At 35.2% G+C, this 14338-nt stretch overlaps 1 protein-coding gene across 1 annotated transcript in view; it reads right to left on the reverse strand.

Moving 5' to 3' along the window:
* LOC148940475 (uncharacterized) overlaps positions 1 to 14338 on the reverse strand; it is a 100655-nt gene that overhangs the window by 74072 nt on the left and 12245 nt on the right. The gene's annotated exons all lie outside the window — the stretch shown is intronic.

Consider the following 14338-nt stretch of genomic DNA (forward strand, 5'->3'; position numbering starts at 1 on the left):
TTTTCATGGTTCAACGTGGCAACAGTGAAAAAAAAGTGATACTGGCCTAAAGACTTCATAATTTTAAAAAGCCAAAAGGAAAACCTAAGAGAATCCCTATTTTTCATAGGCAGCGCAATCGCCCTATCATTTGTAGTTTACTGAAAAAAATTCTTTTAAATGTTTTCACTTATATAACTTTAAGAAATAAAAATTAATTAAAATTTTATATTAGACTGACAATGCTCATTTTATTCAGTAAATTCATTTGAATTTTTTTTCAGTAAAGTACCAACTATATTCTGGCTTATAGAAAGCATAGGGTTTAGAGCCCTACTCTGATTAGTATCTGCTCGTTTTGACCTTAACTTATTTTAATTCATGTTTGTTTTGTGTGTCATTTATTTATTGATACTGATTTGTGGTAGTTCTATGCTTCGTAGATTATTTGATTCTATTTTCGTTTATTTTTGGTTTAATGGAGTTCTTTATTTTTTTTTAAAAACTTATTTTGTGCAAAAAGTTGTTTTGACTAATACTTATAAAGAGGCATAAATGGTGGAATTCCCGCACTCCTTCAAATATTTCGCTTCTTAAGTTATGGAGAAAGGGAAGATTTAAAACTTCAAATATCAGAATGCTAAAAAAAAGTGATGAGACTACAAAGCTCTCATTCATATTCTGGAAATTATTACATGCTAATGACTTTTGTATTCCAAGCCAAATTAATATTATAAATTTAAACTTCCAATATATTATATATTAATATCAACTGATATTTATCAATTGAAATTTTATCACAAACTACATCAGCTTGATGGTAACTAATTGCCAATTGTTACTACCTTCACTTTAATGAAACACTATGACTAAACGTTAGCATTGTGGAATTTATTTATACCAAAACCCCTTCCGCAAAATCTATTTATTTATAGTAATTAAAATTTATTTATTTATTTACAGTAAAATTTATTATTTTATTATTTATAGATATAGATTTATTTATATCAAAACCCCTTCCACAAAATCTATCTATTTATAGTAGTTAAAATTTATTTTAAGTAAATTTTATAGTAGTTAAAATTTATTTTAACTAAATTTTATAGTAGTTAAAATTTATTTATTTATTTATTTATAGTAAAATTTATTATCTTATTATTTATAGGTATAAATTTATTTATACCAAAACCCCTTCCACAAAATTTATTTATTTATAGTAGTTAAAATTTATTTATTTATTTATAGTAAAATTTACTATTATATTATTTATAGGTATAAATTCATTTATACCAAACCCCTTCCACAAAATGTATTTATTTATAGTAATTAAAGTTTATTTTTAACTAAATTTTATAGTAGTTAAAATTTATTTATACTAAAACCCCTTCCACAAAATTTATTTATTTATTTATAGTAATTAAAATTTATTTTAACTAAATTTTATAGTAGTTAAAATTTATTTATCTATTTATAGTAAAATTTATTATTTTATTATTTATAGGTATAAATTATTTATACCAAACCCCGTCCCAATTCTTGTTGGTCCAAGCAAGGAGAGAGAAAAAGAGAAAATCACTGGCCTAGGCTTCCGTTTTAAAAAGTGTGATTCAATTCCATTTGCTTATTTTTATAACGTCAATCGCACATTTTCCCCCCTCAAGTGCATGTCAGAAAGGGAAGACAAATTGTCCCACCTTTTTACTCGTTGTTGTAGTTTCCTGTTGTTTCGGTGTTATATTTTGAGCCAGTAAAAAGAACACAAAACAGGATTGCGCTTTTTTGTAGAATTTTAAGCGAGTAAAAAGAACAAAAAAAATTAACCACAAAATTTGTAAATATGGATTCTTTGTTTGCCTTGCGGAGTTAGCCTGCATTTATAAAAAATAATATAATAATTATAAATAATTAATAATAATTACAAATCACTAATGATAATTATAACAATACAATATCAATACAAATAATTGTTATCATGAAAGATAAAGAGGTCTTACGACATATTTCATATTGAAACTGATTCGCCATCAAGTTCCGCACAAAAAAGGGAGCGTTTTTTTCTTGTCGGAGTGAGGATTTGTGCGTGTTGATAAATGAAGTGAATTGTTGATAAGACGGGTTCTTAGGACCAGGAGAGAAAAAATTCTTAATTTTTTTCTCATTTGACGTTATTATGCATGTTTAAGAGATATAACCCGAATAAACGAAATCTTAAGGAGGCTTATTTTTTTTTTAATAAAAAATGTTTTAATAAAAAAAATCTTTTTTTTAAATAAACACTGCGTTTAATCTACAAAAAAAAACAGGAATGATTCGTGTTGATGGAGTTTTATCAACTGCTTTTTCCAAACCATCTGCTTTTTCAGCCATATTTAATGTAAATTTGAAGGTCTAGGGGGGGGGACAGCTGCCCCCCCCTGCCCCCTCTCCCTACACCCATGTCTATATGAAAATTCTGTGTTCTAGAAAATGTTCTCAGTTTTTCCAGTCATTATGTTGAATCATTAACAGAAAAGATTAATAGTGTAATGGCTCACCTTTACACATTTACTAAACTTGGCCTTTTATCTGTTAATGTGATTACATTAACAGAACTTCGTGGGAGGGTGTAAAAAGGGAGGTTTTGAACAGATTGGAATGAAGGAGGAGCATGCGTAGCTGTGTTGGCCTCAGGCGGCTTGGTGCTGCGGTAAGTTGTTAGTAGTAGTAGTAGTAATGTGACTAAAAAAACGATGAAGAAGAAACAAACTAGTATAGTTATGTAGAAATTTTGGTCGAGACCTCTGCTCGGCCGTCCTCAGTGTGGGACGTAAAGAAAGAGCAAAAAGTATTCCGATTGAAGTCCTTAGAACGAAATAAAAACAAAAAAATAATTAAAATTACTAATTAAAAGAGGTCTTCTCCAAGAAACGGTGAATTGAGAAAGAGAGGCTTACTAGATTTTTGGTCTCAAAAAGGCTAGGGGTATTAAGATGAAACTTAAGGGAATGCTGAGGTGAAATAGATAACTAAAGCAAAAGACACAATCTGCATCCAGGTTAAGAAAAGGAGGCACCTAGAATATCTTAGGAACGACTAAGTGCATCAACGTGAAACTTTCAGGGCTACTACTACTACTACAGCTGTAGCAACTTGGGCTACCTGCGAAAGCCAAAAAAAAAAATCTGAAAAGAGCAAAAAAGACGGGGATAATTCCATCCAGTTAAAAAAGAAAGGGAAAATAGATCGCAGATATTTCGGTCCAAATCTCCACTCAACTGTCACTAGTGCAAAAAAAAGGATATAATGAGTTTAATAACAGATAAAAGTTCTCAAAGGAGAATAAAAACGAACACAATTAAAAGAGGCCTTCTCGAAGGGCAACTAGATAAAATATATTTTATATTTATTTTTGAGGCGGCCGTCACCAAGCTCATGAGAAAGAAAGTATTCACAGTAGGAAAATATTGCGCAGAATATTACGAACAAAAACCAGCTAAACAACTACACATAAGGGGGGAGGAGGAGGGTCTAAAAAGGTTGCTGGTTACTATTACTCACTAGAAGAAACCTGCCCAATTCGAGTCAAAAGTTTTTAAAAGTTTTAGACCCGCGAAAGTATTTTCTTAAATATCTAAAATGTTGGCTGTGTTCTTATGTCTAACACCCTACACCCCCCTGGAGACAAACTTCAGGGGCTTCAAGGACCAGATTCATCCCCCAAACCTCTCTTAGAAGACTGAATGCCAACATAAAAAGCTTAATACAGTTCAACTGGAGCTACGAAAAACCACTTTTGGTACTCATCCATAGTAATACTTGACGGCCATCAACACACGTACACAAACACTGGCACAGTGGCTTGACGGCCATCAACACACGTACACAAACACTGGCACAGTGGCTTGACGGCCATCAACACACGTACACAAACACTGGCACAGTGGCTTGACGGCCATCAACACACGTACACAAACACTGGCACAGTGGCTTGACGGCCATCAACACACGTACACAAACACTGGCACAGTGACTTGACGGCCATAAACACACGTACACAAACACTGGCACAGTGGCTTGACGGCCATCACCACACGTACACAAACACTGGCACAGTGGCTTGATGGCCATCAACACACGTACACAAACACTGGCACAGAGTCTTGATGGCCATTAACACACGTACACAAACACTGGCACAGTGGCTTGACGGCCATCACCACACGTACACAAACACTGGCACAGTGGCTGTTTCTAGCCACTGTGGAAACAGCCACAATATATCTCAGCGCCCCACCCCACCCCACCCATCATCACTGCATGTGAATGGCTGATTCAATACCCCATCCACCCCCAAGTACCTAATATTATGCCTGTCAACCCCCGCCCCACGTCAACTTTAACATATAAACACTCTTTTGATAACAGATGAACAACAATAATCCATTCAAATATTTCAATGCAATCGATTCAACTGATACTGAATCAAAGAACAGAAACCTGAATTTTCGCGAAGCAATTACAGGAACACAAAAACAGTTGCCGTCAAAATTCCCTTTTCCTTGTCTGAGACGAAAGTTAGAACTTTTTGTGCATCTTTGGATTTGAATTTGCGCATACCAACGCTTGCTTGAATGATTCTCTCAGTTTCATTTCCGAACTCTCAACAGATCAAATTTTAAATAAAATCTTTCAAAGCCAAAATGAAGAATTACATCTTGTTAAAAATCGAACAACAAATATGTTCATACTTAATAAAAGAAAACATACCACGAGGTTAATTAGATTTTGTTTGACTTGCCATTTATAATACTTGAACACAAACATAGTCACCACTTAGAAAAAGATAGGCTCGGGAGAAATTTCTAACCACCGAGCAGCGCTAAAGGGGGAGGGGGCGAACGTCAAACCAAACACTTTGAAAAGCCCATGCAGTATCCAAAGGGGTGGTTTAGACGTATCTGGATCTCTTTAATTTAATATGGTAAGCCGTAGGACCCCTCTAAGAAATGTAAATTTGGCATCGGTCTCTTGGGGAGGGGGAACCATGTCTAAAATTTTGCTTAGATCGACCAAAGGCGCCCATTTGAAAAAAAAAGAAAACAGTCAAATTAACCAAAATATAAAATATCAGAGAAAAACCATAAAAATATGGATATTTAGGGCGAAGAGCAAGGTTCCGAACTTCAGAATGAGGTATAAGCAGAGTGGCCTAATTATAAACGTCGAGCTGACAATTCAAGAAAACGTTGAAAAACAGGCGAATCAAACAAGACTTACACATTAGATATCTTGGGGGAAACACGGTCTGCTGACCGAGCTAACAGGGCTTGGTTAGTTATATGACTAATTGCGTAAAACAGCATGACAAGCTGACAAGAGAGGAGAAATTGGCGTTTCAGCATAGGTTTAATAGGACTAAAAATTCCTAGAACCGCTCACATCGCAGCTTTTTCTTACGATTATAGCCAGCTTGAAAAACAAGCCTTTTATTATTCTCAGAGGCTTAGCCGTTGGCGGTTCTGGCCTCTCTTGCGATCGGCACAAAATCTTGATTAGCGCCTCATCCCCTCCCCGTCTCCCAAAAATTTGTAGGTCAAATTAAAAGAAAAAACCATATATTAGCTAAATTTGAAATCAAAATATCACAAAAAATTAAAATTAATCAAGTTCAGTCTTCTTACTTCTATTATCAAGGAATCGTGATCAAAATATAGGGAAAATGAAAATTTCGGATTAAATTTGCTTATACTGCCAACTGCGCCCTCTACTTTATTTTAATAAAAATAATTTTCAAAAATAACAAAATCATTATAACCGCAAGATCATTTATTTGAAATTTTACGCAGCTAAAATTTCTGCACCCTTGGCAAGTGCCCCCTCTGTCTCTCTTCTAAACCGCCTCTGGGCTTAAGGGCTAGGCACACGTAGCTGATTTCGGGAACTGATTTCAGCATCAGTGGACAAACGATAGCGGTAAGAAAAATTTGGTTGAAAGAAAAATTTATCGCGCAAAATTTTCAAAACAAAAAATCATGGACACAAATAGTCAACTGGAGTCTATTAATAGTTACTTGATTAATCCTAGCTTAGTTCTCAGTTTAATTCTCAAGCTCAGTAGTCGGGTCTTTCACCACAGATACCTCTGACTGACTATTTATTGTATCCCTATTTTTTGGTGATGATCATGATGAAAATCAGCGCTGATTTTGTAAATCTGTTGAAAAATTTTCAGCCTCAAATCGACGCCGATTTCCTTTAAAATCGGCGCTGATCCTGAAATCAGCTACGTGTGCCCAGCCCTTTAGCCTATATTTTAGGTTCACTATGGTTCAATTGTTTAAACCGATGGATTATCTTCTTTCGGGCACTCAATCTTCTTTTCTCTTCTTTCAGCACTCAAGGGCTAGGGGGCGGGGGGGATTATTATGGTTGGATGTTTGCATACAAGCAAAAACTATGGGAAACTGCTAGGACTGAAAACGTAAGTTGGTTTCAAGTGGAATCAATGATCAGCGCCGTCTAGCCCTTCGAAAAAGGCGGTAATGCTGGCTATACTTTTCTAATTCAATCCTATCCCGCTTTACATCCTAAAGTTGTTAGATTTAATAAACTTTGAGTACTAACAAACAATGCGTGATGACGAACTGAAAAAAAGGAGCGACTCGGCGCAATAGCAGCCAACACTCTAAAAAAAGAATTTTGATAAAAATCAACATTAAAATTTATGTTGATTCCAAACATATAAAATTCATGAAGTTCAATGTTATGGATCACAAGCCACGAGCCTGATAAAATTTGCCTAATTTTCGAAAAAGGTGGAAATACTTCCAAAAAGTCAATCAATCTGAATGAAAATCACATCTCTCATATTCAGCATATTACAAAACTTATGATGTAGAGGTTTCAAGCTCCTATCTACAAAACTTTGCATTTTTTGCCAGAAGAACGATCAATTAAGCGTGTTTTTTTTTTTTTTTTGGGGTGATAATACAGAACCAACGATCCCAGAAGACCGGGAGGGAGCTCATTCAAACAGAAATTAAAAGTTCTAGTGCCCTTCTTAAGTGACCTAAACGACTGGAGGGAACTGGTCCCCTCCCACTCCCCTTAGTTCCTCCAAGGCACCCAATTAAAATTTTGAGACATCCATTTGATTCAGCATAGTGGAAGGGTCCAATAACTATCCCTCTGGGGATGAAATGGCCCTCAGATCCCCAGCGGAAAGGGTTGGAAGCTATGCCATTTGCCCATTGTTCCACGTACAGTATCTGTTATTGTGAAATATACGAAAATTTTTCGGGAGGATTTTTCATGGGAATAATTGTTCGTAGAGGAAAGTTTATGGGAGGAATTTTTTTAGGGGAGATTTTAAGCGGGGGGGGGAGGACTTTCTGGCATTTGAAAAACGTTCAGAAATTAAATAACAAAAAATGTTCAACTGAAAGTAAGGAGCAACATTAAAACTTAAAACAAAAAGAAATTAGTCCGTATATGAGAGCGGCTGCCCCTTTCTAAATTCCTCACTCTTTACGCAAAAGTTTTGACTTGGTGTCCCAAGCCTTTAAGGACTACTCCTGACACACAAGGGACGTTGAATTTGAATAAGAATTATTTTAAAAGACTTTAATGTAAAGAGTGTTGAGAAAGGGGTAGCCCCTCCATGTACGGAATAAATTCAGTTCGTTTCACTTTAATGTTGCTCCTCACTTTCAGCTGAAAAAACTTGTTTATTTTATTGAATTTTAACTTAACTATACAATGCTGCATTATGACTAGTGGTTCTTAGTACCAAAAACTACTAGCATCACAATCACTAAGAATGGGATGTTCCGCAGTAGAATCAGTGTTGCCAGATGTCTGATTTAAAATTGTGCCGCAATAAAAGGGAAAATGCGCCGGAAGCGCCGTTTTTCTAGTGAAAATGCAACGAATGAACAATATCCCCCCCAAGAAAAAATTGCACCAATTTAAAAAAACTCAATGCACAACCGCCTCAAAAGGCACCCAAATGGCGCAAATGTGCCCCATCTGGCAACTCTGAGTAGAACTAGAAGAATTCAGAACAAGCATACAACATATTTTTTTTTTTTGAAAATATGCCAATCCTTCGGTATTTTAATCTATTTTAATTGGTTACGAAATAATTAGGGTTAGACTAGTATGCAAGGAACAAGAATGTTTAAAAAAAAATAAACACAAATATACCTATTGTGGCCTTTTGGAAAAGTTAGCTTCCATCTCTGACTCAATGTGGAATAAATGTAAAAACAGAGATAAAAACATAAACACAACTGATACATTTATTTGGTTTTGAATTTTAAGATTCCTCTGAGTAAAACTAGATTACACTCATCGTTTTTAGGTCTTTTTTATACTGAATTTTTGATACTCGTTTTTTTATACTGAACTTAGCTACCCTCTCCGTCAGTTTTACATACAATTTCCAGAAGTAAAAAACAAACAAAACTAGTTACATACTTCAATCACGCAAAATAGACATTAAAATTTTCATTTCAAGAGATATCTTCTCTCAGTGACAATTCTAACCTCCTGTAAATCGCTAACTGGACACAGGGAACAATATCACCCTCTAGACATAAAGCAAAGCGCATAGATCTTGTTTCTTGTATCGATTTTATAGACTTGCAATTTCCAGTACTTTAAACTCGTGCTTAGAATTAGAATGAAATCCAAAACAGAATAAATGTAACACAATGACGCACGTATTCATGAACGGAAAGTCTAATTGAATAAATTATTCTACCTCTTTCCCATGACTGTATTACCCGGTGTGGACCCCCAGCCTAAAATTTTTTGTCGTGTTTACATTTACATGTAAACAAATTTTTGCATAGATAAACCTTGATAATGACAAATCTCTTTTTAAGACCCCCCCCCCCCATCAAACAAAATCTTAAATACGACAGTGCTCTTTTCTGATTAAAAAAAAACTGACCCTTAAATCAATACTCAATAATAAAGACTACGCTTGAAGGGTAAACATGGCTCAACTAAACAAAGTACGTAGAGGGGGGGGGGGACTTTATTTATACTTCAGTCATGCTTAGTTCTGATTTTATCCACGAGCATGACTATAATGTAACAAACACTGTATGAGCAATGGGCAAATCGCATAACTTACAGCCCTTTCCCCAGACACACTGGTGGGAGAGGGGTCATGTTATCCCCAAAAATATGGCCATTGAACCTTTCAACTATGCGAAACCAAATGACAATCCCAGAATTTTTATCGGATGTTTTTGGGAAAAAGGGGGCGTGGGATGGGGGTTAGTTGTCTTCCAAAATTTGTTTGTCACTTAAAAAGAGCACTAGAACTTTTGACTTCCGTCTGAATGAGCCCTCTTCCAATCTTCTATGATCAATGGTTTGATACGATCACCCTTGGGGAAAAAAACATGCATCCGTGATTTCTCTTATGGCAAAAAATACAAAATTCCACATTTCCGTAGATAGGAGCTTGAAAACTCTAAAAATTGAGTTCTCTGATATGCTGAATCTGATGGTGTGATTTGCGTTATGATCGCTTAAGTTTTTTGGGATATTCCCCTTTTTTTCGAAAACCGGGCTGATTTTCTCAGGCGTGTATCTTGGAACGAGTAACATTAAACTTAATGGTTTTTACATATGTGGCATCAACATAAAAAATCCATTTTTTTTATGTATATATTGTTACCAAAATTCCGGTTTTAGACTGTCGGTTACTATTGGGCCGACTCCCTCCTAACTTACAGTTCGTTACCACGAACTGTTTGAACTACGAACAGTTCGTGGTAACGAACTTTTTGATAATAATAATAAAAACAAATAAGAAGTCGAGTAAAAGTTGAACACAACTATCCAGAATCCCTGTCTTCAAAGACGTTTATGAAGACAGGGACGATATCTTCAAAGACGATAAAACGCTTTTGCAAGTACTAGTTATGTCAGAAATTCAATATCTACACAGGGGGAGAGGCTTTGGACCCACCCTCTCCCGTCCTGAAATCTTGATTTTCTATGTGTGACTCTATAAATTCCTACATTTATTACATAACTTGTCTTTTTTGTTTTCTTTTTTCGAACTAATCCTTCTTAAAAATGTTAAGTTCCCGTATTGTTTGGAGGTAATTGTTTGGAGGTATTGTTTGGATAAATGTATTGTTTGGAGGTAATCCATAAATTTCGAAGTATTTTTTTTTTATCTTTTTGAGAGTCTTCATAAGTCAGTCATATATGGATATTAGGGAACTGGTAAATAATGAAACACATCTTCCATATTTGACAACCTTGAAATTGAGTCAAAAAATTCTCCAGCAATACCATCTAGAGGGGGAAGGGAGTTAATTACCCTCCTTAGATTCTTAAAAAACCCTCCCCTTAGTTTATTTAAATTAAGGGGAGGGTTTTCTGCCTTTAGATTACAAGCAGCCAAGCCTATTAGGCTTAGTTTTCACTTGTTCGCCTGTGAGTCCAAGCAAATTCAGTCCCAGATTTTGCATACAAGTCCAGTGGACATTTCTCTGTCACGCGTCAACCCAATCCAATCTTTCATCACTTAGTTCTGTGACAATCTACCTTAGTTCTGCCTTAGGAATGACGTATGGACAGGATGATAGATAGACTTATCTATCAACAAATGAAATGATATCATTTTTATACAATCCTAAAAAAGGTTTATGCCATATTTGCCATCTCATTCACTCGGACTATCTGTCTTGGCTTTTTCTACTATTACCATATGGCTTGATGTCCGCAACTACTTGATTTTAATTCAAGGTTAAAAACATGTACCTATCCTATAAACTATATTTTCCGAAATTATGCATCTCATCCAGGTATATTATTCCCTTCCTTTTCTATCAAGCCAAGTCCAATTCTTGAAAAACGGAAAGATGAAATAAAAACACAAAAAAGTATATGACCAGTTTTTTCCCTTATGATGGGTCTTGAGTCAACGATCGAAATATACAGAAGCTTTTAGGTGATAGTGTCCCATTGCCTTAAAAAAAAAATCTTTGTTGTTCGATTTTATTTCTTTGTTTTTTACAAATTTGTACATAAAATTTCGCAACCATTCAGCTTCAGAACAGCTCAATATTTTCTCATCCCTTTCCTGGGAAAAATGTTATTATATCTTGAAATAATATTCTTAAATTAGTTGAAGTTAGCCTGCAAACATGTCTAGCAAGGTGATTGCAAAGTAAAATTAGTGGAGTCCATTTACAGCCATAAAAGAAAACAAATGTAGTGTGTACTCTTATGCGAACCGGAGGCAGAACATTTGGCCTCCTTCCCCCAAACACAAAATTCCATGTTCCCTTACTTAGTAATCACAAAATTTACACCCTATAAAAAAGAATCCATAGCCTCTATATAAAACAATTTATTGTTTTCAGAATGCAATTGCGATAACAAGAGCAGAGTCTGATATTCATCTCAGGAATAATAATCGTTCATAATTCTAAGTGCCTCTTCCTTTTGCCCTGGCAAATCCTTTGCCACACCGAGATTTTGATTTTCAAGGGAAAACAATTATTGATTTTCAAAGAGAATTGCATATCAAATAGTTTAATTGCGAACAATAGTCGGTGGGGGGAAATGTTCCCAGACAACTAAATCTTCCGAGTTCTGCTACTGAAAAGCGTTGTATTGCAAATATAATGAAAACTTTATAATTAAATTATAAATTTACAATAAATATATCGATCGCTACCTTCAGTCAAGGTGTGCGCACGCCCAGATATGCCTACTAATAAAACTCAAATTCAAAGAACATACTATTTTGCACTTTCTTATGCTATACTTGATGACTTGATTGTTTGTTTCTATAATTGATTGTTGAAGTCCAATTCAGTGCTATTCACATAAATATTATAACTGAAATCAGTTGCTTATTTCCCTGGAAATCAGTTGCTGCGCTCCTGCATTGAAGAAAGGTACTTCACGCAATTACAACTAACGTCACCTACTTCTGGGTCCCAGAAAAACAAAACTCATGCTTTGGGAAACCCATTACAAAAATAGCTCAAAGTCAAAAATTGTTACTAATAAAATGATGTCAGAATTGTAGTAAGTATAGAAATATGTATCTAGAAATGTGAAGAAGTATATGTGCATGGGCGTAGGCAGCATATTGGCGAGGGGGGGGGGGCAGTCGATAGTGTGATGGAGTTTTATCAACTGCTTTTTCCAAACCATCTGCTTTTTCAGCCATATCTAATGTAAATTTGAAGGTCAAGGGGGAGGGGGGGGCAGCACCCCTCCCTACGTCCATATATATGTGTAATGCGTATGGAATATGTGTAATATGCAGAAATATGTATATGAAAATGTGTAGACACATTATAGTAACAATAAATTACTCTGCTTGAACGTTTATGCCAATGTCGTGAAATATCGTCCTTTTTTACGATGTATTAGGATCTAGGGTTGCCCACTGTCCACCAAACAAGGCATATTTTCACCACGAATTGGGTGCAACATATGGCATACAAGTTTTGAAAGTACACAACCCATGATAAGAGCTGCAGTAGGTCTTTATAAACTGGCCGCATTGGTAGAGGTAGAGAATTTGTATTTCATAGACGATAGGGTATCAATGATCGTGACAAAAACGTTCATGTACCCGCAGCTCCAATAGTAGCCGACACGGTTTTATGTCAATGCGCGACATACCCAAGTAAAGCGTTAAAAATCAGAAGCCACGTCATCATTTTCAAGATTTATTTTTTGCTTCAATATCAAAAAATGACCTCAACCCTGAACAGTTCAAAACTATAGTTCTCCATTCTTATAAAACTCATAAGTTAGATCTTTAGACTTATCAGCGACGGTATGGCCCGTAAAAATAGCACTTACCTGTAGATACCAGAATTCTAGTTAATTGAAATATGTTTTTCTTAGGGAACTGAAATATGTTTTCTTATGGAACTACGGCAGTACAGGTATACATATGAATTACAACCCTTTTCATACCCTTATGTCCAGTTATGCAGTAGCTGAGATGTTTTTAGTAGCAATTCCACAACCGCCTCAGACAATGAAACAGAGCCACATCACTTTTGTAGCTGTATCTACTTTAAGGGTTGCTACCTCTGATGGGATAAAGCGTTTTCAGTACAATAAAAACATTAAAACATACAGGTTGAAAACAAAAATGTTTTGTGGTAAAAATAAATGTGGCATGAGAAGGAACCAAAAGAAACATCCGCATTGTAATCATACCAGAGGGGTCTTTTATGACAATTTTCCTTTTCATCTTAACACGATAAACCGTTCCTTGGGTATTGCTGATACGTCTTTTTGACAACAAGTTCCAACTCAATACCCTAATCCATTCCTGAGATACCCCCTTGTGACAATCAGCATGGAATTGAGTGTTGATTTAGTTCAAATTTCCCCTCGATATTCTCTCAAATGTAGAAGGTGAACTACTTTAGAAAGTAATGTATTATACTACTCACAAAATAATTTTTTAAGGGAAAATTCCCAAGTTTTTATTTTACAAAAGAAACTTGTTTGGGATTGTTAACTAAGAATATTTGTGCATAAATCTTAGACTTTATCACTCACTCATTAAAATGCTTCATATATTTTATAAGCTTCGTGTATTTTATGTTTAGAACTTATAAGCACTTGTGATTTTAGTGTACCAGATTATTTCAGGAATGTGTATTCCTAGTTTAGTACTTTCCTGTGCATTGCGCCCATTACCTCCATCCCCATTTCTCTGAAAATCATCAGCGATTTCCAAACATGCAACAAGAATTTTACTTCACGCCAGATATTGGATCAAAATTTGTTTTTGATTGGGTAAGGTCATAAGTTAATTAAAATTACTTTTGAACATCCAAATTTAATGTAAAACTGAACGACTTTTTACGGTGACTAGGGTAAAAGGGACAGCAATGGATAACAAAACTCCTGAATACTAATTCAGTCACAACAGGAATTACTAAGGAAATCGTCAGCACTTTGTGCCATTTTGACACAACAATTGAAACGATGCTTCATCTAGAATGTGAACAGTGATCTCTATTGTTAGTAATTCAGCTCCTTAAAAATAGGGTAAATTTTTAGGGATTTCGGAAATGAACATTTAGGACTTTTTAAAATATGAAAGATGAAACACTACTTATATGCCATAATAATAGCACCACATATAAGGCTACATCAAGTGGGAGCGGACATTTGGGTTTAAACTACAGATTAGTATCTGATTAAATGCTAGATAACAACGAAAAGGCACTGCTACTGCGGGTATACAGCACAGTAGAGGTATTAGACAGTAGCGAAATGTTTCTCCAAACATTAAATTTCATACTGCGCGCAATTTGGGAAGTTTTCCAAACCGTCAGAGCCATAGTTTCAGTTAATACTT

The sequence above is a fragment of the Artemia sp. Qi Xiang Cuo genome, chromosome 19 (assembly GCF_049724085.1).
Source record: "Artemia sp. Qi Xiang Cuo chromosome 19, ASM4972408v1, whole genome shotgun sequence".
NCBI lineage: Eukaryota > Metazoa > Arthropoda > Branchiopoda > Anostraca > Artemiidae > Artemia > Artemia sp. Qi Xiang Cuo.